Below are 26,281 nucleotides of genomic sequence, written 5' to 3' on the forward strand. Positions count from 1 at the left end.
GTTCCAGTTTGCATCCATGATATGAAACAAAAGATTGCCTTTGAGGACAGATATCAAAGGACATGTCACCTTTGGTAAAGGATTTGGTTATTGGGGAGATATCTTTATTTAGTGACATTTGATCCCCTTGTTTAAAGCCATTTTATGTTGCATTTGTGTGTGAAAAGAAATGTTTCTCAGCAACCGTATTCTGTGCTGTCTAATCCTAGTAAAATCAGATTTTTTTCTTAGAAAAAGCCTATATGTTTATTTCTTATAAACTGAATCATTTGAGGATACATTGCTTGGTTATCAAAACTGTTTAGAAATTGATAATATTTTGACATCAAAGTTTCCAGGTGAGAAAAAAAGATAAAGCCAAAGGGATGACAGAGCTTAGATTGTTTTCCTGTGCCCACAACTAAAATTCCTATAGCTTATTTCCATGTAATCCCTTATCCTTGCCAACACATAGAAAAATCAAATGAGTTTGCTTTTTCTACCCAAAGAAACCCATTGGCGGGTGTGTCAATAAACTGATGAAGCATCTGACTCGCAGTGGGAATAACTGGTATGGACTTGTGCAAGCCATGTTCCACAGGTTGAGATGTTTTTTCAAAGGGAGGCAGTCTGGCTGATTTCTGTCACTTCCCCTACATTTGTTAATGAACAAAGCAGTCTCTCTAAGCCTTCCAGTGAAGCTGGATTTATTCTGTGGTTTGGGGAGTTAATTTAGATGATTGCCTCTGCATTTTTATATGCTCTATTCCTCATAGATAGTATCTAGATGTTTTTGATACAACAATGTTCAATTCATTATATTCTGCTTACAAGGCAACACCACAAAACAATAATTATAGGACCAATAGTAAAGTGGCTCTTTCCTTAGCTCCTTCAGGTTGGATGTTAAATGCTGAGAGGATGTATTTCTGTAGATAAGCATGCAGACTGGCAAGATGAACTAGGCTTAAATCCTGAATCTGCCACTCACTAACTTCTGGAGAAGTTAGCCTTTGTGTCCCTTCACTTCTTTATAAAATAGAGCTAATAGTTTCCCTAGTATTGTGATGTAAATGCTCAGCAAATGTTACCTATTATGTGAGATCTTGTGCTTAGCATTATAATTTTCTCACAAAATAAATATTTGTGTCAAATTAATAGTGTGTTGAAGGTTTTCCTTCTAGAATTTCTTTACATACATACGGCATATTGGAGCATGTCTGACCTTTATTTGGTAATCATCTATATCTTATCAAAGTGTTCTTTGAAACATACTTTAGGAAAAAATTTTAAAATGAAAAATTCTGGGTCCTATTTTTAACTTAGAGAAGAAATATGTAACTCACTTAATTGTGACTTTTGTGGTCAGTGATTCTTCCAAATGGTTTTGTATTTGGTACAAACAGAAAATATCTCTACTTGCATTTGCACGGGATGGAGGGAGAACAGTTTGGTTCCAAGCAAGACCATGAAGTAAAGTGTCTGTTTGTTTGTCAACAGCCTTTTTTTGCTGTCCTTGTTTCACAGCACTTCTCTTTCAGTGGAAACTTCTCCTCCAGAAGCAGAGTAACGAAGGAAAGACCAGGACAGAATACTAAATAGAAAATAGCTAAAGGATTCAACCCTGGGTTCACTGCCAGGTCATCTGGAAGCAGAGAAAGGAAAAAGAGAAGCCAAGAGAATAAAGATGCTGCAAAGTGTGGAACTTGGAACAAGGACAAACCTAAGCCGACATGTGCCAGGGAGTGTCTGAATGTGCACTGTGCACACATGTGTCTCTTGGTGGGAAGAGGAAAGAGACCTCAGTATTTATGTCCCCTTCAGCACACACTATGACCTCTGAGGTGCTCCATCTCTATGTTCGTTAGTTTTTTGAACATTAGTAGCACAAGAAGCAGCTTCAGGAAGATTAAAGAAACACCCCTTCAAATACCTAGGATGCACCCACTAAATGCCCATTGTGTACATTGCATACCTTCTCTTAAAATACAACAGGGCTTGGGCCAGGGGGTGGAGGGAGTGTGCAGGACAGAGACATCCTCCTAACCCAGAAGAGTGGGTGAGGAAGCTACTTGGTCTCTGCCTATGTGGTGGGTCCTGGAAGAATCATGGACTTTTCCAACTTTTTCCCAACTGTGTGGCCCTGGGGAAGGGCAAACAGTGACAAAATCAGAGGCATGCATACAAGAGCAGTTAAGGTAGGAAAGGGTAAGGAAAGGAGAGAAATTATGTCCCGCTTGCTCCTTCATGTTTCTACAATCTCATCCACCCTTCCACCATGATCACTCCATCCTTGGGCAATTATACCCTGGAGAAAAGGCCTGCTTCCATGGGTTCAGTTAATGTCTGTAGCTTAAGTAGATGCCTCTGGGCGAAAGTGAATCTGGGCACTGAAGATCTCTGGTCACCACTTTCTCTTTGCTGCAGCACTGGAACCTGGAATCCCTCATGAATGTCAGTTCCTCTCATTGGCCTAGCTATCCACTTTCCCTTGTTTTCCCCTCACTAAGACCTGAAGTTCCTGCAGCAGAGAGTCCACTGCTCTGGGCAGTCAGTGCTGCCAAGCCTCATGCCCTGAGGACCAGGGCCCTTGCCCTCCAGCTCAGTTGCACTGCTGGAGAATTCCTAAGGAAGACAGAAAGCTCAAGAAATATGTTGTTGGTGTGTGTGGCTGACCGTACTTTCTTTGCACCAGGAACCCATGTCTACTTCTCCAACACTAATAACAAGCATCTCAGCTGGTGGTAGTGGAATAATTTTAGTTGGTCATGATTATTATGGTTTTAATTAACTAGCATAGAGTAGACACAAAAGTCAGCAGATAGTGCATGTAGGAAAGACTGGTTACTTAATAAAAGTCTTGTTCTAGTGTGTGTGTGTGTAAGGGTGGATACACGCACATGGGAGGTTTTACAGTGTGTAAAATGCATTTCTTATCATGGCATGGTCTAGGAAATCACAGAGTTGGAGCAGAATTCTACAAGGCCAGGACTAATAATGTACAGAACATGCCCACCCTACTTGACACCATGCATAGTTGATGTGAACAGACAGGGGTTGAACTGTTGAGACACTGCAGATGAACTTGGCCCACAACTCTCTCCAAAGCACTCTTTAAAAAGTCACTAACATCTTCACAAGTAGCAGATAGCATGGCCTATTTTCAATTCTTACTTTATTTCATTTGATATTTGATGAATTCCTTATTTTTTATTCTATTTTCCTGGTTTCCTTGCTTTGTGCTTTTTCATTTCATTTGCTCTCTTCTTCCCACCTCATAGAATGACTGTCTGCTGGAGTATGGACCTTGGTGTTCTCCTCATCTCCTAACAATCATGGCTGGGATTAACATGACCCAACTAACTTTGTTAGACTTCAGTGTTCAAATGCTACATTCAATTATGTTGTTACAGTCTTCTCTTATTTAGCATGGATTTCTGCTCATAAAATTAATATAATAGGTAGACACATTATATGTGGTTATGTAGTTTTCATAATTATGAAATTCATAATTTCAAATTCACATATACGTGTATATATATATAATTAGAGAGAAAAAGAGACTTTCTGATATTCTCTTGTCAGATAATCATGCTTGTAACACACGCTTTGCATTGCACACATCATGTGCCAGTGTGCTACTTGTAATGACATATAACAAGAACATAATTGCAACACCATCTCCAGCCAGGGAAAGTTCTCAGGAAGTGACATTTTCTGGAATTGATGGTTTGTCAGCTTGAGACTCTGCCCTGATAACTTGACAGTCTTTGCCAGTCTATGATGAGTTTTTAATACATCATCATAGTTGTCTGCTGTGGACATGCAGCACAGTTAAAATATTTTCATGCTGCACATTCTGCTCTCAAAATTATTCACACCATCCAGAATTCTTCTCCAAGAGATCTTTTCCTGTAGGTTTCACTATATAATTTTCTATGCAGTTGGTTGTTCCTAAGTCTATAGCTGAATTGATCTTTAGCACCACATGCAGAAAAGGGAAATGAAGCTTTAAAAACTTGCTACCAATTCAGAGAGTCCCTCTCCTGGGTGTTGTCTATGGTCTCAACAGTTATATCTTTTTATGTAAGACAGTTTTATGTGAATAAAATAATCTCAGTTTCTTAAGTGATACAATTAAACTCCATTTTACCTTGTTTCCCCAGGGCTGTGAGGTCTTTAAACTGAGAGAACATCTTTTTGTTCAAGTCCCTGATAGGAGCACAGCTTTTATTATCTTTATTGACTGACATCTACCTTCTGAATTTTTCATGACTGTGCTACATGGACAAGACAGGGAGGGAGCTGACTACTACCCTGCAGATGCTAACACAGGAATGAGGATATGCGGTCTTGTATATGTGGTTTTTGGGTCTGTAACTTTGTCCCACAACATACTTTCTAATGGGAGTGATAACGTAGTTACTTCATTACCAAGTTTGTATGTACTGGTATTCTTCTTCTGTATTCAGGGCCTCACAATTTGCAGCTCTGTTCTCACTGGAAAAATGTATGGCTGAGTACTTAAAATCATGTGTGAAACTGTTGTGTGGGGAAGGACAGGCCTTACTACCTAGATTTTGTTATTGTTCAAAATATTCGTATTTCTTCCCTGGGGGCATTACACTTCTTTGCCCATCGATGTCAGGCTTGACCATGGAACTGACAGTGCTTTTTCTAACAGGAAAATTGAGAGGACTGCATAAGTACAGCACCTACCCTGCTGAGTGCCATGTCACTTGTGTGGACAATGTAATGTGAGAAGAAATGACATTCATTGTCTTTGGGAAGAAGCCTCAAAAGGCAGCTCATGGTGCCAGTTATTTCTTTTTTCTTCCTGCAACAAGTCTGACAGTGTCACAGATAGTGGTTCCATCAGACTAGGTCCCAGATTGAAGAAAGCACTGAGCAGATCCAGAGCTGATGCAAAATAGACATAGAACATGAGCAAGAATAAAGCTGTGCCATTGTAACCTCTGAGAAGTGAGGGGTATTTGTTAGTAAGTAGAATACTCTAGACTGTCCTGACTGATACATTTTCTAATCTGTATTTCCTATAAAGTTACCATACCTTTGAACCTGGAGCTCCTATATATCTTTCTCTTTTGCCCCTCAAATTATAGGATCTTAGTTCTATTTGTCCTTCTCAGTAAATACTCTGATACATATTTTTTAGTTACAAAATTGTACAGTGACTTTTAAAAAAAGTTCTCTGGTGCAGAGATGGCAACCCTGGTAATAGAAGACATATGACTGAGGAGAGTGGCTGAGGTGACTTGGAGAAAGGTCTGTAGCCATGGTCCAGAAGGCACATGAATGAGAAGGGATTTGTCTATCTTAGGTGGAAATGCCAAGAGCTGCAGCTACATGTGCTGGCCAAGCTCAGAGCTCTACTGCAGGACATCTGGGGTCCTAACCAAAAAAAAATTATAAGCAATTTGCTCCTCTGCATTCCACCAAAAATTTACAGCCCATTTAATACTATAGCTTGTACAAATTTACAGTAAGGCTGAAAAAACAGGAAATGGTAGACGAAATCCATCAACACCTTTGCACTTGTATCATATGACTTCTGCACATCAGATTCAACAATGCCAGCACAGACTGTGAAAAGAAATTGGTCTGGTGGACCCTGATCATTTAAAAGACATATTCCTGACTGAACTATATAAATTTTGTTCACATATGATGTTTGTCTATGTACCTATGTAGTGAAGTACAATGATTTTGACAAATGCATAGAGCACAAAGAATTCAGAAAGTACATGGAAAAGAGGAAACTTTTGTTGCCGTCTAAAATGTTAGGGCACCTTCAAACCTAAGGTGAAGTTTTCTGGATGAGAGTCTTTAGAGATGTAGAGAAAAGTGTGCCTGCAAGGGTGGAGGCAATGAAGTCATATGTGATTTCATAATGATGTATAGCCTGATTTCCTCAGACTACACTGGATTTTGGAAAAAAAGCAAAGATGTGACTAATAATTATGAAAATACTGAATATCTAACAAAGCCAAAAAAATCCATATTTTCTTGTTTCCCTTCACATTCTAGTTGTTGTTTTTCTGTACTGTTAGAATACAGACTGTAAAGTTAAATGATCCAGGTCAATCCCCAACTCTGGTAACTTATCATTTCTTGGGCAATTTAATTTCTCTGTCTTACAGATGGATGTATTCACATCTATAAAACAGGAGTTTTAGGAAGTATCTACTTCAAAAGATTGTTTAGAGCATTAAGTGAGGAATTTGTATAAGAACATCAAATGGAGACTGGTACTCTGTAAGCCATCAATAAACACTACCTGTTGTACTCTCTTATTTTATTTAATTTTGACATTATTTGATATAGTTCTTGATGATTCTCTGTTCCATCTAAAAGGTAATGGCTCTTCCTTGTCCTTAACTTTCATAACATTAGAAAAATAGACAACTATTTGTATTCTTTTTCTGCCCAAGATGAAGGTACAGGGACTAGATTTCTCTCCTAAATGAAACATCAGAAGAAATCATCAAAAACAAGAAACAAGGGTTTTCTGACATTGGATATCAGTCAGCACAGGACAGTGATCCTTAAAGGTAGAAAACAAACAGGGTATGCCCTGTAATTACCACTATTTACTGCCAGGAGAGTGTCTCTAGTATATGAAGATAATTCCCCAGGAGGAAGCTGGCTGTTTCCCTGAATTGAGGAGATGGAGCTAAGAATCCATAGAGGCCAAAGTGGAGAGAGTAATTCTGTAAAGGACCAGGGAGAAGAGTCTGTCTATCTGTCTATCTATCTATCTAGCTAGCTAGCTATCATCTATCTATTATCTAGAACACACTGAAGATCAGAGGAGGAGTTTCCTCAAGTCTTCAGCTGAGGATCATTGCATGCCCACAAGGAAATGACCCTCATATAGGGAAATAACACCTTAAAAAGATCAGGGGTACAGTCCCTGAATTTTGCATGAGGCCAGAAATAGAGTGTGTTGCCACCAGCTAGAGAGAAAAACACTTTAAATTCATGGAATACCAGTAAGATAATGAGAGGGGTCCTGAGTAGAGGACATGCATCACCCTGGAATAAAGGATGTTGGTCCCACTGAAAGCAAGACCTGAAAAGACCAAATGGTTCCCAAGTATCTTAACTGTGTCCTAGTAAAAAGACCAAGGGTATTTATAAGAATGCAAAAATATTAATCATGGAAAACATACACAATGTGTGCCAGTTAATGAAAAATTACCATATGAAGAGAAGCAGACAAATAGAAACAGATCAAAAACAGAACTGAAAATAATACAGATGTATTTATTAATTTAAAATTAATAAAGACATTAAATTGTTTGTTAAAACTATATTCTATATGTTAAATAAACTGTAGGAAAAATTAAGCATGTTTTTGAACATTGAGCAAACATTGAGGCAGAGACCCAGAAGATATAAAAATGAGTCTAATCAAATGAGTCTAATTAGAGTGATGAAAATTACAATGTCTAAAATGAAATATATACTAGATGAGAATAGTAGCAGACTAGACACTGTGGAGAAAAAGATCAGGGAACTGGAAAGCATAGCAAAAGAAACTTTCCAAAGAGAAATACAGAGAGAAAAAAAGACCGACAAAAAATGAACATAGTGTCACTGAATTGTGGGACAATTTTAAGCAGTCTCGAATATGTACAACTGGAGTACCCAAAGAAGAGAAGAGAGGAGAAACAAACAAATGGAGAACCTATTTGAAAACTATTGTTCAAAAACTTTCCACATTTGGTGACAACTATAAAATTATTGCTCCACAAAGTTGAAGCAACCTACGTACAATAAAAAGCATAAAGAAAAGGACACCAAAGCACATGATAATGACATTGCAGAGTTCTCTTAGATAAACTGTTGAAGGTGTGGCATGATGGCAAGTAAATATTTTAATTTTGCTCTTCAAGGCAGATTGTTTTCTTTTTATTTAAGCCCACCAAGACAAATAAGTCCCAATACTTGATCTAAAGGATCATTCACTTGTGCTTTTTGGGATGAACAGAAATTTTGACTTCAGGTATGTCCCTGGGCACCTCAAGTCTCCTGCTTCATTTGGAGTTCTCAAGATAAGTGTCTTGATCTCTTTTGGCTTTCTTCCCTCTGCCTGGGATACTTCTGGTTTATTCTGTATTTGGATGCTCACTACAGATAGAATTCCTGATGGCCTGTTCTCAAATATTCCTGCCATATTCGAGGCAGACAATTGTATGCATCAACCCTTCCTGTCCACCCCCATGTAAATTCGTTACATGTGTTATTTTTCACTTTACTGCTTCTGGCTGATTCACCTTTTCCAGGTGAAATTGATAGACAATGAAAGATCAAAAGTAAACCTATAGTTAGCTTAAGACTTTAGATGACCTCTAAAGTCTCATCATTGAGTATAACTATTAAATTTTTTTTGTTTTGGACATGACAGATTTTATATCATAAAAAGAATTCACATTTCCTTTTTCTTTCACTTCGATAACCACCCCCCCTGCATTTCACAGCACTGGGATCTTTTTATTTCCTGCTTAAATGGACTCCCTGTATCAAGCGTATTCCATTGTTATTCTCCATTGGAGAACCATTTTTTTTCTTAGAAACCTTATCCCATCTTGTAGTAAGGCCAGTTTTGATGGAATGTCCTCTGTCTCTTTCTCTCTGATACATGAAAAGTCATGGGAAGGTCAAAAGCTTAGGGATGGTGACATTTTAGTCAGGATCCCAGAAAGCTGCTCTTCAGTGTGTGAATTCCCACCATCAATGGGCTGAGACTGCCCAGTTAACCCTGGGGGCAGTGGCGTGGGTGGCAGGGGTGTGAAGCTGAGAGAACCGCCTTCCTTGCAGCTTCTGAAGCATAAAGTGGCAACTTTCTGTTGATTGAATAGGCCACTGCCACACAGCCACACAGCATTTCACCGCAGACACAAACCCGGTTAGTACTGCAGGAGGTGCTCTTCAGTATGCACAGAGACGGAGGCTGGGCAGAGGGCTGCCAGAATGCTTGTGCCTTTTGGAGGATTTTGTAAGTAAATAAAGTTGCTTTAAAAACAAAAGGCAGAGATGGGTCTTGCCCTTCCTGGAATTTTTCCCAGGACATATTGTATAACAGGATGAATGCATTTATGCATTAAAAGGAAGAGCCATGAAATTCTTGGATAAAATGGATGTGTGTTGGTCTAAAAGAAGGAAAATACCATTTTCATGATGTTATAAAAGAGTAAAGTTTTGGCCTAACTCATGAAAATAAATGGTAGCCTTACGGAGCATACAGAAAAACATGCCCTGTTAGTAAACTTAGGAAAATACTGTCAGTGAGAGAAATTTTCATATACTCATGATTTTAAAATGCAGTAAAGAATGATTCTTTTATGAGGCACAGGTAACTTGGTAATGATAGAATGTGCTATGTAGGTTGTTTATTTTGCATTAATTAGAAGTTAGGGATAAAAATTATTATAAACAAGGCACTACTTTAAAAATAGCTTAGTCATATAATTCATCATTTAACTACGGCTAAAACAAATTTCATTGCACTTATGTGCTATGATACACAGATAGCAGATATATCTTTGACTTCATGAATTATTTTTATCAAGTCTGTTTTATTATCTTCAACCTAAACAAATACATTGAACAGTTTTTTTTTATTTGCCTGCTAGTCGAGTCTTCTGTAAGAAATAATTAAATATGCGTTCTCTCTCTCTCTCTCTCATATTATACTAGCAAATTTGTCCTGCTCTGTAATGAAATAATATAAAATGCTTAGATAATTTTAAAATTCACACAAAATATATTTTTTGAAAGTGGGCACGTGAAAGCACAGCCTTCCTTTGCTGAGGAATTCTTTGTAATAGAAAGGAAAATCCCAAGAGTGAAAGAGGGTTCATTTAACAGAAAATTTAATCATGAATGAAGATCAATAGTGTAAATGTAAGAAAGGACAGATCACTTATTGCTTCTAATTAAAAAAAACTACAACACATGATGCATATTAAAAAGACTCCTAATAAAATAATACAGCAAAACTATGAAAGATTTTCAAATCCTTTGAAATCCCTGACTGATTAATCCCCGAGAGTTTAGGGGCTATTTTTCCAAGTTATATATATGAGGAAATTGAGGGAGACTATGGTTTGAGGCCATGAAACCAGCAAATAAAAGGGTAAAACTTGTAACCAACAGTGCTGTGCCCAGACCACAGAGAGACAGTGTTTCCAGTGTACAAAAAAACAAAATGAAACAAACCCATTGCTGTTTGCGGAATTACAGGTTCAACTGACATACGTATTTGCAACAGACAGAATCTGTTTTTGCTTTCTCAACTTTTTCCCACAAAAAGCACAGTGCTTGGCACAATAAGCATTTATTAAAGGAATGAATGAAAAGAACCAACATGTAAACAAATAGGCTTCTGAGAGAATATTTGGTGTCTGTTGTGTTGTGTAAACTCAGTTACCAAATGTTCAACCATGATGCTCCCAAAAAGAACCCAATCGCTTTGGCAAAATCAGAAAAACCAGGAAATGAGTGTTTTGACAAATTAGCAGTGCCGCCCATTTGAATGATCACTTTTGATACTAAACCAGAAGTTTAGTAGAAGCTGGTGATTCTATTGGGAAGACAATATGCCTAAGTGAATGTGAGCTTCTCAGTCTTTCTTAATCTACATACTAAATATCATTTCATTTTGTGTTTATGGACGAAGAATAATGCTATTTAATAACTAACATTTATTATTGGCTTTTTCTTTTCAACTATTCAAAATGACATTGGCAGCAGTGAGCTCAGTTAGTACTCTCCTTCGCTTGGATTTATAGGTTTTGTAAATGAGGTCGCGACATGCAAAGTCATGTCAACAGAAAAGTTTGAATTCAATGTGCTGCTCCCTGCTTCCTTTGCTGTGACCTTCTTCTCTGAAGTGCCATGCAGAGACCCAGCAGGAAGTCCCTCATTGCCTAGGCACAGAGTGTTTGAAGTGTCCATCTTTCTTGTTCTCTGGAGTCTAGTGGCTCTGTGCTTGTTCCTGGGCAAGGGCTTGTCAGACCTGCTGCCAAAGGCTCAGCCCCATTTCTGACTGTGCTTCTTATGTTGGAGTCACGGGCCCAAGATGATAAGTCTGATAGGGCCACCATCCACCCTCACCACCCCACTGGCTTCTTTGCCAGCTTCTATCCTGTCTTCTCATAGCTTGAGCCTGAGGTTGGACTCCAGTTTGACCTCTCTCCCTTGGGTTCTTGTGTTAGGGATCTGCTGCCCTCCCCAGGGTCCAGGGGGAGAGAGAGGGTCCTATTTCCACTCATGATTCCCTAGGTTGCTTACTCTTGTGTCTGGTCTTGTCCCTGAGGGAGTTCATAATGACCACAATGATCCTAATTATGTGGGTTTAGGGCAAAGTCCCCTTGAGTGTTAAACAAAACAAAATAACTATTTCCACTGGTGGTTGTAATAATTAAACTTGGTAACATATGTAACAAATGCTCTATAACAGTTCTATTTTCCTTCTAAATGCAACATGGTTAATCTGTAAAACACTTTAATGTTAGATATGACAACATTTGACTCACAGACACTAGATTATAAAAGATGATTAAGAAAAAGATGCTTGCCCTGGCTGGTGTAGCTCAGTGGATTGAGCGCGGGCCTGCGAACCACAGGATCGCGGTTCGATTCCCAGTCAGGGCACATGCCTGGGTTGCAGGCCGGTTCCCTGCAGGCCAGTTCCCAGCAGGGGACGCACAAAAGGCAACCATACATTGATGTTTCTCTCCCTCTCTCCTTCCCCCACTTCCCCTCTAAAGATAAATAAATAATAAAATATTTAAAAAAAAAAGAAAAAGAAAAAGATGCTTGCCTCAGCCCACACTGACTTGAAGATCCAATAGCAAAATATGTTTTCTCTCTTTTATAGAAATACAGAGGATCTCATTGTGCCACGAGCATAAGCCACAACAGAATGAGCTTAGCTGGATTTTAAACACTGAAACATATTCTAGAAACGGCCTTGATTTCTAAGGTATGTATTTTTTAATTTAAAAAAAATTTATACACTATTAAAATTCTCCCCCCGAAGTCTGGGAGAAATGATAAAAAGACCTAAAGTGGGATACCCTGGGTATGGAAATGGAACCTTGAATGGGTATACATAGTAGATTCCATCTGCCAAGTTTCCAGAACTCAGACAAAGAAGCAGGGATTTCTGTTCATTTTATTCAATCCTGTAATGTTAAAACACATTATGGTGACTAGTGTAGTTAATAAACATTGTTGAATGACTGATATGCATTTTACAAAGCACAAGCAAGACTTGGGGGGGAAATTTTTAAAAGTAGGATTCAACATTGCATGCATCTGACCTTTAAATTACAATGCATTTATTTTAATTTTTAATATATTTTATTGATCGTGCTATTACAGTTGTCCCATTTTTGTCCTTTTTATTCCCTGCTATCCTGTGCCCACCTTCCACCATCATTCTGCCATCTTAATTCATGTCCATGGGTCATACATATAAGTTCTTTGGCTTCTCCATTTCTTATACTATTCTTAACCCTCCACCCTGTCTATTTTGTACCTACAATTTAGGCTTCTTATTCCCTGTACCTTTTTTCCCATTCTCTCCCTTCCCCTCCCTGCTGATAACCCTCCATGTGATCTCTATTTTTGTGAATTTGTTCCTGTTCTAGTTGTTTGCTTAGTTGGTTTTTTGTGTGTGTTTGTTTTTTCAGGTTCAGTTGTTAATAGTTGTAAGTGTTGTCATTTGACTGTTCATATTTTTTATCAACTCCTTCTTCCTAGATAATTCCCTTTAACATTTCATATATTAAGGGCTTGGTGATCATGAACTCCTTTAACTTGACCTTATCTGGGAAGAACTGTATCTGACCTTCCACTGTAAATGATAGCTTGCTGGATAGGTCCTTGCCTTTCATGACTTTGTATACTTCTTTCCTGCTTCTTCTTGCCTGCAAGGATTCTTTGGAGAAATCATCTGATAGCCTTATGGGAACTCCTTTATAGGTTACTGTCTCCTTTTCTCTTGCTGCTTTTAACATTCTCTCTATCTTTAATCTTGGGTAATGTAATTATGATGTGCCTCAGTGTGTGCTTCCTTTGGTCCAACTTTTTGGGGACTCTCTGAGCTTTATGGACTTCCTGAAAGTCTGGGAAAGTTCTCCTTCATTATTTGTTCAAATAAGTTTTCAGTTTCTTGGTCTTCTTTTTCTCCTTCTGGCACCCCTATGATTCAGATGCTGCGATGTTTAAAGTTGTCCTGGAGGTTCCTAAGCCTCTCCTCATTTTCTGAATTCTTGTTTTTTCATTCTTTTCTGGTTGAATGTTTAATTCTTCCTTCTTCAATTTGTCCAAACCATTGATTTGACTCCCAGCTTCCTTTCCTTCACTGTTGGTTCCCTGTACATTTTCATTTATTTCCCCCAGCATAGCCTTCACTTCCTTCTCTATTTTGTGACCATACTCAACCATTTCTTGTGAGCATCCTAATTACCAGTGTTTTGAACTCTGCTTCTGATAGGTTGACTATCTCTTCATCGTTTAGTTGTATTTTTTATGGAGCTTTGATTTGTTCTTTCATTTGGGCCATAATTTTTTTTGTCTCAGTGAGCCTTTTACATAGTAAAGGGTGGAGCCTTAGGTAATTGCCAGGGCAGGGCAACCCACATGGTTGCATTGTGGTGCTCTATGTGGGAGGTCTGAGAGGGAACAGTGCTGCTTGCTCAGCTCTTTGCCAGCTTTCAGTCACTTCCCCTGCTAGCCACAATCAAATTGGGCCTTTTTGGTGCTGATTCCTGGGTGGGTGGGTTTGTGTAGCTTCTAGGACCCTGTGGGTCTCTCCAATGAACACTTGTGTGAGGCTAGGAGTTTCTCCCACCACCTCAACCCCCACAGGATTTTTTCAGTCAGAGCTTTTCAGGCTTTATTTCCCCAAGCTAGAGTGCTGGATTGCACAGTCTGTCTTACTCCCCAGTTGTTCCTCCTGGTTTATCTGCACAGGAATGTGTGGCTGCCCTCCCCACAAACTACCACCTTGCCCACCCCGTTCCTCCAGCAGCTGCCTTGCCATGAGTCCTCTCCACCCCTCTGCCCATCTTGGCCCCTCCTACTGGTCTGGATGAATGTTTCTTCTTTAACTCCTTGGTTGTCGGACTTCCATACAGTTTGATTTTCTGGCAGTTCTGTTTTTTTTCTTTTAAAAATTTTATTTAATTATTGTTCAAGTACAGTTTTCTATTTTTTACTCCCATCCCAGCCCACCCCCCCCCCAGTGCTCCCCACCTCCCTCCCATTTACACCCCCCTTAGTTGTTGTCCGTGTGTCCTTTCTACTAGTTCTTGTAAATCCTTCCCCTTTTCCCCCTGAAATTCCCTCCCAACTCCCTTCTGGTCACTGTTCCCTCGTTCTCTATTTCAGTGTCTTTGTTTTTTATTTTGCTTGCTTGTTTGTTTTGTTGTTTAGTTTCCTGTTAAAGGTGAGATCATATGGTATTTGTCTTTCAACACCTGGCTTATTGCACTCAGCATAATATTTTCCAGTTCCATCCAGGCTGTTGCAAAGGGTAGTAGCTCCTTCTTTCTCTCTGCTGCATAGAATTCCATTGTGTATATGTACCACAATTTTTTGATCCATTCATTTACTGACAGGCACCCAAGTTGCTTCCAGCTCTTGGCTATTGTAAATTGTGTTTCTATGAACATTGGGGTATATAGGTTCTTCGGATTGGTGTTTTAGGGTTCTTAAGATATAATCCAAACAGTGGAATTGCTGGATCAAAAGGCAGGTCCATTTTGAGTTTTTTTTTAGGAAATTCCATACTGTTTTCCACAGTGGTTGTACCATTCGGCAATCCCACCAACAATGGATTAGGGTCCCCTCTTCTCCACAACCTCTCCAAGACTTATTGTTTGCTGCTTTGCTTATGATGGCCATTCTGACTGGTGTAAAGTGGTATCTCATTGTGGTTTTAATTTGCATCTCTCTGATAGCTAGCAATATTGAGCATCTTTTCATGTGTCCTTGGATCTTCTGTATGTCCTCCTTGGAGAAATGTCTGTTCAAGTCCTTTGCCCACTTTTTAATTGGGTTGATTGTCTTCTTAGAGTGGAATTGTGTAAGTTCTTTGTATATTTTGGAGATTAAACCCTTGTCTGAGGTATCACTGGCAAATATGTTTTCCCATACAGTTGGATTCCTTTTTATTTTAATGCTGTTTTCTTTAGCTGTGCAAAATCTTTTAATTTTGATGAGATCCCATTTGTTTATTCTTTCCTTTATGTCCCTTGCTCTAGGGGACATATCAGTAAAAAAGTTGCTGCATGAAATATCTGATATTTTCTTGCCTATGTTCTCCTCTAGGACTTTAATGGTGTCACAGCTTATATTTAAGTCTTTTATCCACCTTGAATTTATTTTGGTGTATGGTGTAAGTTGATGCTCGAGTTTCATTTTTTTTTTTTTTGCACATAGCTGTCCAGTTCTCCCAACAACATTTGTTGAAGAGGCTATTATTAATCCATTTTATGTTGCTGTCCCCTTTGTTGAATATTAATTGACTGTAGAGAGTTGGGTTGATTTCTGGGCTCTCTGTTCTGTTCCATTGGTCTATGTGCCTGTTTTTATGCCAGTACCAGGCTGTTTTGATTACAGTGGCTTTGTAATACAGTTTGATATCAGGTATTGTGATCCCTCCAACTTTGTTCTTCTTTCTCAACATTGCAGCTGCTATTCAGGGTCATTTATAGTTCCATATAAATTTTTGAAGTGTTTGTTCTATGTCTGTGAAGTATGTCATTGGTGCTTTAATAGGTATTGGATTGATTCTGTAAATTGCTTTGGGTAGTATGGACATTTGGATGATGTTAATTCCTCCAATCTATGAATGTAGTATATGTTTCCATTTTTTTTGTGTGTCTTCCTTGATTTCTTTCTTCAGTGTTGTGTAGTTTTCTGCATATAGGTCTTTTACATCCTTGGTTAGGTTTATTCCCACATATTTTATTTATTTATTTTTTGCTATATCAAATGGGATCTTTTTCTTGATTTCAATGATCCTTAGAATTGTGTTTTTAGTCTCTCTGTATATTAATTCTCCTCTGATCTTGGTTGTTTCCTTCCTTCTACTTGCTCTGGGCTATCTTTGTTGTTGTTCCTCAAGTTCTTGTAGGTGTAGGGTTAGGTTGTTTATTTTAAATGTTTCTATATTTTTTAGGTACAACTGTATAGCTATGAACTTCCCTCTCAGGACTACTTTTGCTGTGTCCCATAAATTGTGGATTATTGTGAGTTCATTTTTGGTTGCTTCCAGAAACTTTTTGATATTTTTTCTAACCCCATTCTTTACCCATTCATTGTTTAATAGCATGTTATTTAATCTCCGTGATTTTGAGTGTTTTGGAGTTTTTCCCTTGGGGTTGGTTTCCAGTTTCAGTCCCTTTTGGTTGGAGAAAATGTTTGATATCATTTCAACTTTCTTGAATTTTTTGAGGCTTGTTTTGTGTCCTATCATATGGTCTAACTTTGAAAATGTTCCATGTGCATTTGAAAAGAATGTTTATTTTGCTTCTTTGGGATGAAAGGCTCTCTCTATATATATCAGTTAAGTCCATTTGATCTAGGGCATTGTTCAATGCCACAATATCTTTGTTGATATTTGTTTGGAAGATCTGTCCATTTTTGACAGTGGGGTGTTAAAATCCCCTACTATAATTGTGTTGATGTCAATATGTTTCTTGAAGTCCTCTAAGATTTTCTTTATGTATTTGGGTGCTCCTATGTTGGTTACATATATATTTACAATGTTAATGTCTTCTTGGTGGAGTCTTCCCTTAAGTATTATGAAGTGACCTTCTGGGTCTCTCTTTATGGCTCCCATTTTGAAGTCTATTTTGTCTAATATGAGTATTGATACCGGCTTTTTTTCCCTATCTGTTTGCTTGGAAAATTTATTTCCATCTCTTCACTTTCAGTGTGTGCAGGTATTTTATCCTGAGGTGGGTCTCTTGTAGGCAGCATATGTGTGGATCATTCTTATCCATTCAGCTATGCTATGTCTTTTAATTAGAGCATTTAATCTATTTATGTTTAAGGTTATTATTGATAGGTATTTATTCATTGCCATTTTACTACCTTTGTTCCTCTCTCTCTCTCTCTCTCTCTCTTTCTTCCTTTTTTTAAAGCAGTACCTTTAGCATGTTTTGCAGATCTGGTTTTGTGGGGGTGTATTCTTTTAGACTCCTTTTGTCTGGGAAGCTCCTTATTATGCCTTCTATCCTGATTGGTAGCCTTGCTAGGTAAAATAGCCTTGGTTGCAGGCTTCTAGTTCTCATTACTTGGAATGTTTCTTGCCATTCTATTCTGGCTTGGGGCATTTCCATTGAGAAGTCAGCTACTAACCTTATTGGGGCTCCCATGTATGTTACTTCCTGTTTCTCCCTTGCTGCCTTTAAGATTCTCTCTTTGTGTTGGAATTTTGCCATTTTAATTATGATGTGTCTTGAGGTGGGCCTTTTTGGGTTCTTCTTGATTGGGACTCTCTGTGTTTCCTGGATTTGTGTGACTTTTTCTCTCATCAAATTAGAGGAGTTTTCCATCATTAATTTTTCAAACAGGTTTTCTATACCTTGCTCTTCTTCTTCTCCTTCTGGTATCCCTATTATACAGATATTGTTACATTTCATATTGTCATGCATTTCTCTTGATCTCTATTCATTCTTTCTGAGCCTCTTTTTCTTTTTCTTCCTCCTTCTGGGTGTTTTTTTCTACCTTGTCCTCCAGCTCACTGATCTGATCTTCTGCTTCATCGAGCCTGCTTTTGATTCCTTCTAATGTGTTCTTCAGTTCAGAAGTTATATTGTTACTTTCCTCTTGGCCTTTGTGGATAGTTTCTATTTCCTTTTCCATGTTGATATAGTTTGTAATGAGTTCATTGTAGTTTCCCTGTAGTTTCTGGTAATTCATTGTGATCTCATTGAGGTTCCTTATAGTCACTGTTTTGAACTCAGTATCTGATCATTGACTTGCCTCTATTTCATTTAGCATTCTTTCTGAGGCTTCCTTCTTTCCTTTCATTTGGGGATTCTTTGTCTTCCAATTGTTTGTGAGACTCTTCTTGTTAGCCCCAGCTTCTTAAATTGATCTGATCTGGCTCACTGGGTTTATAGTGTGAACTTCTGTGGTAGAATACCTGTGAGATTCAGTAGTGCAGTCTCCTTGATCTCCCAACTTATTGGTCTTGGGCTATCATTAAAGTTTGTTCTGTGTTTGTTTTTGGGTTTTAATTGTTGTTGGGTCTTTCTTTGATGGGTCTTTCTCACCAGCTGGTTAACTGTGGATCACTCTGTCTACCACCTCTTGTAATTTGTTGTGCCTGCGAGGGCAGGTTGTGTTGAAGCTTGTTCTTCCATGTGTACAAGGTTTTGAGGATTCTCCCTTGTTCTTGTGCAGTTGTTTGTTCTGGGTAATTTCTCCACTATTTAGTTGTATTTCCAGATAGGTCCTGAATTGAAGTTTGTGTGGTTTTCACTCCCTCCTTAACCTTCTTCTGTTATCTGTTGATGGTTCCTTTGTTGTTTGGTTTTCTCTTCCAGTGAGTATCCTGGAGTTCACAGCTTCCCCCTGCTTGTCTCAGCTATTGGGATGTCCCCTCTTTGGGTCCAACTCTGGAGTTTTCATAATTTCAGGTTTTTTGTCTCACGTCTGGTTTTTCAATGTTCACTACAATTTTTGGTCTCCTATTTTTATATGCCAGTGTACTGTTGGCTGTTTGCTCTGTTCCTCTGTAGATTGGCTAGGTTTTTCTCCATGTATAGGAGGAAGTAAAATCTGCTTCCTTCTATCTTGCTGCCATCTTTCTCCCCTTATCATTTAAATTGAGGGTATTGGCAAAGTAGTTTTCATAGGATTTTATGCATTCTTTCTTAGGTCTGGTTGACCCTTAGGAACTGCCCTTTCCGGCACAGGGTCACACCCACCTTTGGCATTGTTTCAGGCTTAAGGAATTATTTCAGGGTTAAGTCAGGCAGGGGAAATAAGGCAGCCAAGAAATTAGGAGACTTCTTGCAGACAGAATGAGGACACAGGCTATGTCAAAGCTCAGGGGTGAGGGTCCATCACCTCCTTTTTCTATAGCCCCCGAAGTCCTTCCCTTAGGGTCACTTCATGACCATGCCTGTCTTAGGTCATTCCTCCTTTGAGGAATCTTGCCTGTCATTGTCTAACCAGTCATCTGCCCAGGGCCAAGGAGGGTGAGGGGAAATGTGGCAGAGGTAGTACCCCTACAAGGAAGATAAGCTTTGTCTCCTAAGTGGCTTATGGTCCCAAGGTCTTTTTACTTAGCCTTAGCCATGAGGAGTTACAGTTTCTGAAACCAGGCAGGGTGATTCCCAACACCTTGGCACTCCAATCATGTGCTTGTAGTGCCAGAGAAAGGATAACAAAAGATAGGCATTAAATGACATCATCTGGCCATGTTTTTCTGTCCACATGGCTGTTCAGTGTTTCTTTCATGGTGGATTGTCTCTGGTAGAAATTAATCCATGGTAGTCCTGGTGGGCATTCATGAAGATTTGCTTGCTTTGTGACTATCCTCATAGATATGTCATCTTGCATCTTCCCTCTACCATCTTATACACAATATTTCAATCTTTTTCTTTCACCTCCTTGACCAAGTAGCCATTTATGTGTCCCTGTAAATTCTTTCCCGATCTTTTTTTGCATAGTGTAGATAACCAGGTGAAACACCTGAAACTCTTCCCATTGGGACTATTTCCCCTCACCATTGACTTCCAGTGGCAGCACAATTGTCCTGTAGTTCAGTATCACATCATTTTCAACCTGTACCCATGTACTGAGATGATCCATTTTCATCCCAAACAAGTTGTATAAAATATATGTTTGTAATGTCTAGTTATTGAAGAGACTTTGTAGGACAATTCTTTATTAACTTCGCACATTTATTGGGCTATGATAATATTTTACTTCTTGAAAATTCTATAATTTATATGTTCAACATATTATAGTCTTTATTGCTCAATGGAAACTCTACATTCTGTTTAAGTATGGTGCCTTTCAGTGAACTTACAGGAAGCAAATTGAGTTTATTCATAACTACAGAGACACAGGCTCCAAGACAGAATTAGACATGTAAGAGATGGATTGGGGTGGGTGCAGGATATGGTGCAAGAGTGTGTAGAACATGAGAAAGGTCTGATACCTGTGAAAGGAGTGAAGAAAGCAAAAGGAATTGAGTAGGAAAAGTCTTGCTCTACAGTGCAATTCCAAGAGAAGGTTGGTGAGGACAGTGGAAAGTACTGGACTAATGTTGCCCAGCAGAAGAGTCTTGCATAATTATGGGGAAAATCTTCTATATTTAGTCATTGTTTGTGAATAGCCTGTGGGAAATGACTGTGGTGGTGCATCCCAAAAGCCTGCATTTTGAAGCACCAATCATTTATTTTCCCTACAATAAGAGATCTCAGTGGTGCATTTTCATGGAAAACATATCAACTCTCTTGTGTCAGGGCCCCTTTTCCATGGCCTGCACCTAGATTGACATTAGGAAGAACAGCTGTGTTAGAGTCAGGCATCAAAATCTAACATGCCAAAGCTTCGCAAGTTACAGTGACACTTTCTTAGTCTTATTCTTAAATAATAATAAGACTTATTCTTAGTCTTAGTCTTAAAAAATTAAATGGGGTCACAAACTTTTATTTCAATGAACACAAGATGTCAGAAAAAATTTTTCCAGAACCATATGATGCAGAACCTAGAACTATACTTTCTTGGTGACTCTAGGCAATATTAGCACAAATCACTGGATTTCTGGAATATTCTTAGATTTATATTAATTATTTCTGTAAATTCACTTCTGTTCTGCATAGCAATAAGGACATTACTATGTGCCACCCCTATATTCTCTTCCCGAGAGCTGATTAGAGCATCCTATGATTGAAGAAAGTGGATGTCCTGTGTTTTGTTGACTTCAAAAGGATAGGAGCTATACTCTAATCACTGTGCTATTTGTTACAGTTTTATTGCAAGTAAACGTTCATGAACATGCATTGGCATGTAAGTTGCTATTTTCAGCCTAAACTTGGTTTCTCACCTACTCCTTTTTAGCAATAAAAACTTTCTGCTATTCACATTATAAGGGTTAAAAATTATTTCTATGACTGATTATTCAGAGAAAAATCAGAATTTTCTCATGGAATTACTTGGGGAGAGGTCGAAGCTTGATATCTTGTTTTAGGGAATTTGTATTGTGCTTACAAAGCCTATTGCTTGGTTCACAATCTTCCAGTTGATGGTAATAGAAAGTTTTCCTGTATTTTAAGTGGATACTAAGTGCTTCCTCTGAATAGACAATCAGCATGTGAATCAGAAAGAATTATGCCCACAATAAAATACTAATATGCCTCAGGAACTATTTGCCATGGCTTTTTCAAGTTGAAATTGTGTTTTGGAATCAAATACCTAGTGGCAGGGATATACCTTTTAAAGCTTGAATTAAAAATGATAAAGAACAACAGAGTTTTTGTAAACTTATTAAGAAAAGTCAGCATAAATAAAAAAATAAGCAGAAGAGAAAAAAATAAATAAATAAGCTGGCCCCAAACTAAGGTTTCTTTATTTGAAGTTCTAGCTTCCAGTTGAAATAGAACATTTAACAATGCTAAAAAAATTACATGTGGGAAGAAGGTCTTGACTTTTTTTAAAACTCTTCTTATGAATCATAACTTATACTTGAAAAACTCAGCTGGCTGTTGTGAAGTCCAAATACAAAGGAGATGATCTTTAAGTTATTTAGAAAGAAGGTTTGGCTAGATGAAAGGATCAGTTCATCTTATTCCTGATGGACTTAGCATACTTTTTTCATTGTAATTTCCTTGACTGTGTCATACCTAGCACCTACTGAATTCCAAGGAAGGCAGAAACTGTGGGTTGCCTTGCTTCCTAGTTATGGAATATTATTCTTCAAGAGGCCATGAAGTCAGGGCAGAGGGGGGGCAACTGCAATTCTTGGGGTGGCACTTGCTTAACTTAAGCCATCTCAGGACAGATTCCTCATTTTTGGAATTGACTTTAGGCAATGGCATGTGGTCTAATTGTAGCCAATGATGTTAAAGAACAGAGTTGCTGGGGGCAATTGGGAAATATTTTTTTTTTACTCTTCAGAAAACACCCTCAAGAAAGTAAAGGGAAGTTATAATTATTTTCATGATGCTTGGCTGTATGCAAGCCACCTTATCACCATGAGAAATATTAGTCTAATATGTTTATGTCGCAATCTCCAGAATCTGTGGACATGTTACCTCAATGGTAAAAGAGACTTTTGGCAAGAGTTTTCTAGACTATTCAGGTGAACCTAGTGTAGTCATCAGGACACTAATCAGAGGAAGAAATAGGAGAGAGTGAGAGGAGGATGTGAGAATGGAAAAGGTTAGAATGATGTGGTAAGAGAAGGACTCCCTCCAGCACTGCTGGCTTTAAAGGTGAAGGAAAGAGGCCATAGGCCAAGGATGGTGGGTGCCTCTGGGAGCTGGAGACAGACTTTCTCCTAGAACCTCCTAAAGAAACTCAGCCCTGCTGAACCTTGTCAAACTTCTGACATGCAGAGTTGTTAGATAATTTGTGTTCTTTTAAGCCACTAAGTTTGGTAGTGATTTGCTATAGCAGCCATAGAAAACTAATACAGTGTTCAATGAATATTGCCTGAGATTGAACTAAAGAACTTACAAATATAATAGATGACACATTAAATATACATAAGGAAAAATTTTAATGCTATAAGTTCTAGTTATTAAGTCTCTGATTTCCATGTTTCAGGCTATGAGAAAAATGATAGGACTTGATTTTAGATTCAGAAAGGAGAAAATTTCCAAATTATAAGACATTGCAACCAAGTTGAAGAAACATTATGCACCAGCTTCTTTGAAGCATCTCCTAGAATAGTGCTTGAGAATGACAAAATGTTAGACAGGCTGTAGAAATTACTGTATTTCCATTGCTTTCATATCTTTTTCAAACTTGTATTTATGCAGCACATTAAAAAGTTATTTAAGATCCTGTTATGGCTTTTCTTTTGTAATATATTCCTTAGGAATCCTCACTCCTCTTTTTTGGCTTGTGACTCCTCTGACTATGTAAGCCTTTGCTTTCAAGAGCTCTGCATGAGAAATAATGGGTTGATTAATAAAACTATTTTTCAAAGTAAAAGGCATATCTGTCTTCCCAATTCATGTATCTGATGATATAATTAAGGGACATTACATCTTTTTTCCCAAGATAAATTCTATAAATCTAATTCTGATACATGGTCATAGTAACTTGACTTAATGCTGAAATCTGTTATTGTAAATGCTTCCTTAAATCTCCAAGAATAGTATATTCCTAAAAATCTTTAACTTTACCTAATAGTCATATAAATCTACTGTTTTATAACTAGATTTGGAAAAATAGTATAATTCTTTTTGGGTAAAGAAAGGTATTTTCCTTTTTTATCCTTTAGTTTCTAAAAAATAGGCTGGAATTAAATGTCATGTACCTTTGGAATTCATTTTATAAATATACTTGGTAACTAGGGAACTCACATTGTCATTATTTATAATCTAGGAATTCTTTCCATGGTAACTGTTATAAGGTCACAGTTATGGAGCCGCCATGGAGGCTAAGAGGCTATTTAAGAATTCACCAAAAAAGCCTATTCACAGAAGGTGGTAATGTCTGATGTCCTGATCAACGAGATTAATGAGGTGAGGGCTTACAGATTTACGTGAGTGTCCACACCTACCGTTCAGGTCTGTCTTCTCTGCCATGGACCGACCTTCTTTCAGCCAAGAAATGTTGTTGCCAGCAGTAGCAATCTTTTCATTTTACAGTCTTTGGAAACTGTGTGCTATTTATAGTATTTTCTCCTTCCTGTGACATCATGTGTAGGTTAATTATATTGGCACACAATAAGGTTGACAAAGCCCAAGATTTAGGGGAGAAGTGGGAGGCAGCCTCCATCTGAGACTCAATTTGTAAAAGTTCAAGTACAATCCCCAGCATCTCCCAAAGCCTTGCCAGGCAGTTCCTGAGGGAGTCCAGGAACAGGACACAGGAACAAATTCCTTTAGCAGCTTTTACTCAAATCCTATTAGAGGTAGAATTCATCTCTTAAGTAGTCACACAAATAACAGTTGCTCCAAGATGCCTTCATAAGAATAAGGGACCTGAGCTTGTATCACCATTAAACTGACAATGCTTATAGTACAGACATCTACCCAAACCCCTTCCAGATGTGGAAAAGAGTATTGAATTATAAGTGTAAGTGATGATAGGCAGTAGTCAAAGAAGATCCAGATGTCAAAAATGCTAAAAAAATTTTGCTTTTCTTATAACCAGAGTGGTTAAGAAAGACTTAACTCTCATATTTTTAATGTAATAGAGAGATATTGGCATAATCAAACACTTAAAAAGAAATGATGTGAATTAAGAATTTAGAAAATAAAATTTATTATAATAAAGATCTCATAAGTGCCAGAAAAACATACAACTTCAGAAACATCTTCTAGGGGTAAATCACATGATTTATGAGTTTTGTTCCCATAATTCCATAAAATTAGCAGGAGCCACCTAGCCCAGCCTTGCCTCAGTAAAGTTTATTATTCAAAGGACAGGAACAAGCAATTTAAATAAACACCAGTATGAAAAAGGGAAATAAACACCACCTTGCTCATAATTAAATAATAACAACTAGAAATTATTTTTTAACCTATCAGATGGGCAAAAACTAAAAAGTCATATTCACAGTGTACAGAGAATATGGACCAACAGATGGTGTCATTTGTTATTGGTGGAAGTGAAAATTGGTAGAATCTCTTTGGAGAACATTTTAATGTTCTAACAAAATAAGATGCATATTTATTTTGCCTTACCAATTTCACTTTAAGAACTTATCTTAGAGGCATATTTTCATATCTGTATGAAGGCCTACACAAACTTTCTCTTGTAGCATTATTTGAAATGCTGAAAGTGAAAACACTATAAATGTCCATCAATAGGGAATTGATTAATTAAATTATGATACATCTAGAAAATGGAGCTATTTTTAAATATGAAAAAAACATACTGTACAAATATGAAAATTTATTCAGGATATGTTTTTAATTTTTAAAAAGGTACACAACAATGCAAAGAATATTTTCCATCTGTATCATAAAACAAATGAAAGGAAAAATATTCTTGTTTTTATAGGCCTAGAAAATTCTGAATGATATACAAGAAACTGTTAATGTTGGCTTCTTCTAAAAATAGTAAATCTAGATCCATGAGAAAGATTTCTATATTATTATAGTTCTACTTGGCCCCATGGGGGAAGAAAGGTTTACAATATACATGCTTTTTATTGGAAAACTAATTAACTAAAATTTCCTATTTATTAATGAAGGATGCTGGGGTATAGAAAAAAGCAATAACAAAATTAGGAGAAAATTTCATAACCTATATACTTTCAATAAGTAACCAAAGAAAATTGTTCGGGATATCTGTATATTCAGAGCTAAACATATGTCCACTGAAGATTTGTATTTAATAACAGAAAAATTTTACAAATAAAACAAGACAATTAGTTTGGGCCATGATAAAGTGACTGGGACCAGAATAGCTCTCCCCAGCCCTGGCATAAATAACTACAAAACCACAGAAGATAGAGAAAAAAACAACCTTTTACAGTGATCAGAAAACAAGAAGTGTGGGGCTGTGTTCATAGAGAGAAGAGAAATGCACAAGTTTGTGCTAGAATACTACTATTTTCAGCTTAGTGGCCCTTGTGGACCAAAGGTAGGGAAGTGGAGCCCAAGTGAAGCAGGATTAGGGCTGCTGAGTTGTTGGAATTTGTGGGCAGGACATGAGGGAGAAAGAAGCTGTGCAGTGAAAAACTACAGAAAAATGCAGAGGGTCCTCACAAGTCTCTGCAAATATAAAGCTGTACTTGTATAGGATGGGACTCCCTGGAGCCTGAAAAAGAAGAGCTCTGGGAAGCTATGAGCTGCATGAATTGCTGGCAGACAGAGATTCCAGCCGGCCAAAGAGAAGATGCTTCACAGACTACCCAGGGCATTCGATCATGACCCATGTCTTAGGAGAGGGCTCCTCTAGTCTTATCCTGACAAATTTTAAACAAACCTTGAATGGATCAAGGTGGTAAGAAATAACAAAGAGTAGGCTATAGCATACAACATGCTATTATAAAGTTGTAAATATGATGTTGAAAAAATATTTAATAATGTAAAAATAAAGTCTTAGTTTG

The 26,281-nt window shown here is 37.8% G+C and overlaps 1 long non-coding RNA gene across 5 annotated transcripts in view; it reads left to right on the forward strand.

The window, feature by feature from the left end:
- The window catches only part of LOC119042703 (uncharacterized), a 221,064-nt gene that overhangs the window by 63,557 nt on the left and 131,226 nt on the right, over window positions 1-26,281 (forward strand). For all 5 annotated transcript variants that reach the window (XR_008392498.1, XR_008392497.1, XR_008392500.1 and 2 more), the window contains exon 3: window positions 11,888-11,992. This is a non-coding gene — a long non-coding RNA (uncharacterized LOC119042703). The remainder of the gene's footprint in view (window positions 1-11,887; window positions 11,993-26,281) is intronic.

This window comes from Artibeus jamaicensis, unplaced genomic scaffold (assembly GCF_021234435.1).
Source record: "Artibeus jamaicensis isolate MK-2021 breed Jamaican fruit bat unplaced genomic scaffold, CSHL_Jam_final contig_559, whole genome shotgun sequence".
Taxonomy (NCBI): domain Eukaryota; kingdom Metazoa; phylum Chordata; class Mammalia; order Chiroptera; family Phyllostomidae; genus Artibeus; species Artibeus jamaicensis.